Source organism: Ambystoma mexicanum, chromosome 13 (assembly GCF_040938575.1).
Source record: "Ambystoma mexicanum isolate Mex_15411 chromosome 13, UKY_AmexF1_1, whole genome shotgun sequence".
Taxonomy (NCBI): domain Eukaryota; kingdom Metazoa; phylum Chordata; class Amphibia; order Caudata; family Ambystomatidae; genus Ambystoma; species Ambystoma mexicanum.
Window position 1 is genome coordinate 120,820,536 of NC_090938.1, and position 7,103 is coordinate 120,827,638.

A 7,103-nucleotide genomic window follows, 5' to 3' on the forward strand; every position below is an offset into this window, starting at 1 on the left:
ATTCTTAGTTGCAATAGCATCTGCACGCAGAGTGAACAAATTAAAAGCCCTCTCATGTAAGCAGGGGCAAAGCTAGCTTCAAGGTTTTGTGTGGGCTGGGCAGTAGTTTTGACAGCTGGTAGTGAGTGGGAGCCATTAAACCCATTGCGCCTTTGAACCCCCACTTCCTTTGCACCCAGGAGGGTGAATGGGCCTTTCAACTTCTTTTGGCCCATTGGATGGATCTTTTAGCACAATTCAGAGGCTGTTTAGTTTAACAAATATGCTAATCATGAGAGGCGTGGGCTATCTAAAAGTTGAGCACAACAGCTTAACCTTTAGCTTCATCATAGGGAAATCGTCTTCACATGTTTTTATGCCAACTCACTCTTAAGAATTTGTTTTCCAGATGCCCTCCTGCCCCCACCTATTCCTAGTCATGGGGTTAGCTGGACCTTACCAAGGGTTTGGCTGTGGGTAACAGCATGGCAAGATGCCACCTTCACCCACTCACATGCATACCACTAAATCTGTTTAGCCTTGAAGGAGACTGCAAGCTTGGATGTTTTTTAGGGGATTGCTTTTGAGGTCAACATGACATTTGGTTTGGTAGGAGGGTGAAAATGCATACCAACGAGGATAACAGCAGGAGAATTGAATCGGTAGCAGGATGAATGAAGAGGGGCTGAAGCCAGTTCATCAAACTAATTGTCTCAGATTGCAGGTGGTTGGGAGGGAGCATATGTTTCTAATGTAAAAGATCCAAAGCCTGATCACTGAGGATGGAATTTGCACAGCATTAAATGGGCTCGCTCAGAACATATGTATTTTACATTTTGGATTCTTTTTATTTATTAACTATTTTCCATTTTATTAATACCTCTATTATCCCTCACCACTCACTTTCCCCTGCCTCTAAATTCTTCACACTCCCTCCTCTGTTCTTTCTGCCCCTCCACTGTTCTGTCACCCTTTCCGCTTTCCCTTCTTTGGATGTCTTGTCTGTACTCATGCTCACTCTTTGACAGTCTTTGTGTTCTGACATTCCCTCTTCCATTCTTGGTCACGTTTCACCTTCATTCCCTTACAATTTAGTGCCCTCTGCCTTTGTCACTCCTTCCTGTTCCTTTTTGATCACTCCTTTTCCTCCCAGCTTGACTTTACATTTTGTTTAGTTTGTTCCCTTTATCCCTACCATTCTCTTGGCTCTCCCTCTTATGCAGTCTCTTGGTTCTCCTTCACTACCATTCTTGGTCTTCACTCACCCTTTCTTTCGTTCGGTCACTTGGATTGTCCCCCTCACATTCTCTTTCGTACCATCTATCATGTTCTTTCTAAGGGATTGTGTCCTCCGACGTATTCCTCATCTTAGATATCTCCTTCCAGCTCTGCTGGCCTCGGAATTTTTTTTTTTTCTCTAGAGGGCGCTGCGCGTCGACGTCCTTCGAGTCGATGTCCCTCGACAGCCGCCGTATCGACGTTCGACGTCATCCTGCCTATAAAGGCCGCGCGCAGCGTCCGTTGCTCAGTTCCGTTTTTCCGCGCTTACTCGGTGCCTCGGAATACCGTTGCTCAGTTCTTAGTCAGATTAATCCTATTTACCTCGAGTTATTCGATCCGTACTCGATGGCTTCCTCGTCGGAACCGACAACTCCTCGATCCGGCTTCAAAAAATGTCGAGATTGTGGGAAAAAGATGTCGTTGACCGATCCTCACAGAATTTGTCTGTGGTGCTTGGGAGCTGAACACCATTGTTCGGAATGCGAGGACTGTATGTCCATGACAGCTAAGGCCCTGAAGGAGCGTAGGGGGAAGCTGGAGAAAGGTAAGACTTTTAAAGCTTCTTCTTCGTTGACGAAGTCGAGACATTCGTCTCCTCGTCACCATTCGCGCTCCAGGTCTCGGAGTGGGTCTCATCACTCCTCGAGATCGAAGCACTCGAAGAGGAGACGTCGAAGATCCCCTTCTCCGTCTTCCTCTTCCTCTGTTTCGCCAAAAAGAATCCCTTGCCCCACGAAACATAGTTCCCGGGCTGAATGGGAGGAATTCCGAAAGAATATGATGAGCGTCTTCGAGAAAGCGGCCTCGACCCCCTCGAAGACTGCCGAGAGCGATGCTCTGGTCGAAAGACCCGAAGGTCAAAAACGCCGCGAGTCGCATTACCCGGCGAAAGAAACCTCTCGAGCGCGTTTCAAACCCTCGAGCAGGACTATGACCTCCAAACCTTCCTCGAAGGTTCCGTCGACGCCGTCGACGAAGGTCCCGTCGACGTCGAGGTCGATGTCTTCGACGCGGTTGTCGAGGGGACCTTCGACACACGGGTCTGTCGACTCGACGCCGGCCTCGACACCGGCGTCGACGCCAAGAAAAGTCACGGTTACCACTCATCCAGTGACTATCCCCAGGCCCTCGACGTCGATGGCTTCGATATTGTCGAGTAGAATTCCAATTCTGTCGAGGTCCTCGAGGCCTCCACCTCTGTTTTCGACACCACGCTCGAAGCCTTAGACGTCGGCGTCGACGACATCGACGCTTTCGAGGCCAATAATGACAAGTTCGGCACCCTCTGCCTTGGAAATGGGATTTACTCCCTGTATGAGTTCAGAACAATTGAGAACTATATCCTCAATTTTAGAAGAGGGTGAATTGTCTGAACCAGACACATTTGAGTTACAGGGACCTGTAACCCCAGTTAGAGAGGAATTTTCCTCTGAAGGGCGCAGATTAAAGGATCTTCATGATTCTTTACATGAGGCAAGTGGGTTAGACACTTCCCCTGAGGTGGAGTTTGCTAAGCCAGACCCGGGGGAGCATGCTGAAACCCCCTACAGAGCCTTAATGGCCAGGATTACAGAGTTCATGGGGTGGTCTGCACCTTCACAATCTTTCCAACAAGATGACCTCACGGATATTCTTGACAAAGGCCCACAAGAGGATCCTGTGGTGCCCTTTCATAAAGCTCTTCAGAGAAAGATCATGACAAACTGGGAAACCCCAGATGTAATACCAGCAGTAAATAAAAAACTGTCTACAAAGTACAGGGTATCTTCCACAGACCCAGAGTTTTTGTCTAAACACCCATCCCCAGAAAGTCTGGTGGTACAAGCAGCATCCTCTACCGATGTCAAGACGGCTTATCCTACAGTCCCACAGGACGGGGACGATAACAAATATGATGCTATGGCAAAGAAAGTCTTTTCAGCATGTAGCATGGCGTTAAAGTCTGTTAATGCTACTTGCACCCTTGCTAGGTTCAGCCATACACTTTGGGAGTGTGCTTCTACAGCGGCTGACTGCATCCCGGAGGGAGAAGAAAGGGATGCGTTCCTGAATATTGTACAGGACGGTAAAGACGCTATGTGCGAATCCCTCCAGACGGGCATTGATTCGGCTGACAGTATCAGCAGAGCAACGGCGGCAAGTACATCAACCAGGAGATTCGCTTGGTTGAGAAAGTCGGGTTTTGCCCCAGATGTGCAAGCCAGGCTCTTGAACATGCCATTCGATGGCTCTTCTTTGTTCGGGAAAAAGGCGGATGACAGTTTAGAGAAACTGCAAACTTCAAAAGCTGCAGCAAAATCCCTAGGAGCTGCAATCCGTCAGACTCCTTTTCGTCCCACAAGAACCTCTGCGAGGGGCAAGTCCTTTCGCTTCTACTCCGCATTCGGAAGAGGTAGAGGACGACCGGCTCAAAGGGGTTAAAGAAGAACTACCCGAGGTGGACGGGGTAGATATTCTAAAGCCGCAGCAACAGCAGGTGCCTCTTTACCATCGGCATCTCCATCAGCCGCCCCAAAACCACTCTGAGGACTCCCCTCACAGGACACCTGTAGGAGGCAGGTTGACTCAACATCTGACGGTATGGCAGGCTATCACGTCAGATGCTTGGGCATTGGAAACAGTCGCCCAAGGTTACTGCCTGCCTTTCCTACGTATACCTCAGAGTCATCCACCGGGGATCAGCTCTCAGAAAGCTCCAGATCCGCTCCTCTTGCAGGAAATTTTGGACCTGCTAGAGAAAGGTGCCATAGAACCGCTACCTGTAGCGGAGAGGAACAAGGGCTGGTACTTCCCTTACTTTCTCATTCCGAAGAAAGACGGAGGACTGAGACCCATCTTGGACTTGCGAGAATTGAACAAATTCCTCAGAAAAGACAAATTCAAGATGGTCACTCTTTCTCAGATCCTCCAGGCCTTTCAGTTCCAGGACTGGTTGGTATCTCTGGACCTTCAGGACGCTTATTTCAATGTGCCTATCCATCTCAAACACAGGAAATACCTGAGGTTCGCAATTGGCAACTCTCACTATCAATTTCGAGTGCTGCCATTTGGGCTGACCTCCGCCCCGAGGGTCTTCACCAAGTTAATGTCGGTTGTGGCTGCAAGTCTAAGGAGGGAAGGGATTCACGTCTACCCCTACCTGGACGATTGGCTGATCAGGGCTGTTTCTCCGGAGCAAGCTCAGATCCAGCTAAATCACGTGTGCCACTTCCTTCACAGACTGGGCTTCTCCCTCAATTTAAAGAGGTCACAAATGATACCATCGCAGAGACTCCAGTTCATAGGAGCGATCCTGGATACTTCCCTGGGAAAAGCCTCGCCACCAGAGGTGAGGGCTCAAGATATTCTACAGATGGTTACCAAGTTCCAGCATGCCCAACGACTCCCATCCTTCGAATTTTGAGGTTGCTAGGCCTCATGGCATCCTGCATTTTCCTTGTGCCAGAGGCTCGCCTGAGAATGAGATCCCTCCATTGGGCACTGAGGACTCAGTGGTCACAATTTTCAGGGAGAATGACAGATCTTCTTCAGGTTCCCGGCAGGGTGGCTCGAGACCTTCAGTGGTGGGCCTGTCAGGAGAACATTCTGAAAGGAGAACAGTTTTGGCAACCCTGGCCGGAGATAACAGTAGTCACGGATGCCTCACTCACGGGGTGGGGAGGCCACGCCAACGACTTGACCATCAGCGGTCGTTGGTCTCCATCGGAGTCCAGACTACACATCAACCTGTTAGAGCTGAGAGCCATCAGACTTGCGCTGAAGGCTTTCCTGCCAGCTGTACAAGGGAAGAACGTCCTGATAATGACGGACAACATGGTGGCCATGCATTACCTCAACAAAAGAGGAGGCGTAGGATCACTACCCCTGTGCAGAGAGGCGATGCAGCTCTGGTTTTGGGCAATCCAAGAAGGAATCTCTCTATCAGCAGTTCACCTAGCCGGAGAGAAGAACTTGACAGCGGACGCTCTGAGCAGGCAGAACACAGTCTCCCACGAGTGGGAGCTAGCTCAGGAAGTCCTTCAAGAGATCTTCGCCCTTTGGGGAACCCCTCAGGTAGATCTGTTCGCCACCAGCCTAAACAGGAAATGCGACCTGTTCTGCTCAAGGGAATTTCCTCCGAGAGGAGCTCTGGGAGACGCGTTCATAGTGGACTGGGAGTTTCCGCTTCTGTACGCGTTCCCACCGGTCCCTGTCATTCCTCAAATGATCAGGAGGTTGAGAAGATTCCGGCGAACCATGATCCTAATTGCCCCGGATTGGGCCAGGAGAACGTGGTACCCGGACCTTCTAGACTTGTCCATCTGCCCTCCAATTCGACTTCCACTCAGAGAGAACCTACTCTCACAGAAGGGAGGTCAGGTTCTCCATCCAGACATCAAAACCCTCAACCTTCACGCTTGGCTTCTGAACGGCTGAGGTACAAGGATTGGGACCTCCCTGATGATGTTATGGAGGTGTTGCTTTCGGCAAGGAGGCCAGCAACAAAGTCTTTATACCGCTGCCGTTGGAACAGATTTTGCAGCTGGTGTAGAGAACAGAATATCGACCCATTTTCATGTGGTACACCAATGGTTTTGTCCTTCCTACTATATTTGGCAAATTCAGGCCTTCAAGTTGGCACCATTAAGGGCTATCTCGCAGCGCTATCCATCTTTAAGCGTACTGCGGAAGAACCATCCTATTTCAAATTACCCTTGGTAATACAGTTTCTAAAGGGGTTAACCAATGTTTATCCCCCAAGACCATTCCAAGTTCCCCTATGGGATTTAAACTTAGTACTAACTTTCCTGATGGGTACACCTTTCGAACCTCTCCATTCTTGTTTGTTAAGATTCATTACCCTTAAAACTGTTTTATTAATAGCACTTACATCTGCTAGAAGGGTGAGCGAATTACAAGCTCTTTCTTGTAAACCCCCTCATACAATCTTTCACAAAGACAAAGTTGTCCTGCAAGTGAAGCCTAATTTCCTCCCAAAGGTGGTTTCTGAATTCCATATCACTCAGAAGATTACCCTACCATCTTTCTATCCTCCTCCTCACCCGGGGAAACAGGAAGAGAGGTTACACAGACTAGACCCTAGGAGGGCTTTAAGTTTTTACATTAGTAGACTAGCCAGGATAAGACAGGCAGACCAGCTGTTTGTAGGTTACACAGGTCACAAGCTGGGGTTACCAATAACTAAGCAGACCATTTCCAGATGGATCATTCTAGCCATTCTGGAATGTTATAAACTGGCAGGGAAAGAGCCCCCTCAAAACCTTAGGGCTCATTCGACCAGAGGTATTGCAGCTTCATCGGCCCTCAAAAGAGGCGTGCCGGTTAAAGACATATGTGCGGCCGCTACATGGTCGTCTGTCCATACCTTTACACGTTTTTACAATCTGGATTCCTCCTCCAGTCAAGAGACTAGGTTTGGAAGGGCTGTACTGCATTCTATTCATCAATAGAAGACAGCGTGAAGTCAGTACTCCCTCCTCCGAATATAGAATACTGCTATGGGAGCCTATCTAAAATGAGGAATACGTCGGAGGACACAATCCCTTCGAAGAACAAGTTACTTCTTACCTTGTAACGTTCTTTCGACGGGATGTTCCTCCGACGTATTCCTCAGCGACCCTCCCATCCATCCCCGCAGTTCTACTTCCCTTGTTGTTGCAGCTTACGCTCCTTCAGGGTGATTAGTCTAGTCCAGACAGTAATACTGTGGGCTACAAAACGGAACTGAGCAACGGACGCTGCGCGCGGCCTTTATAGGCAGGATGACGTCGAACGTCGATACGGCGGCTGTCGAGGGACATCGACTCGAAGGACGTCGACGCGCAGCACCCTCTAGAGAAAAA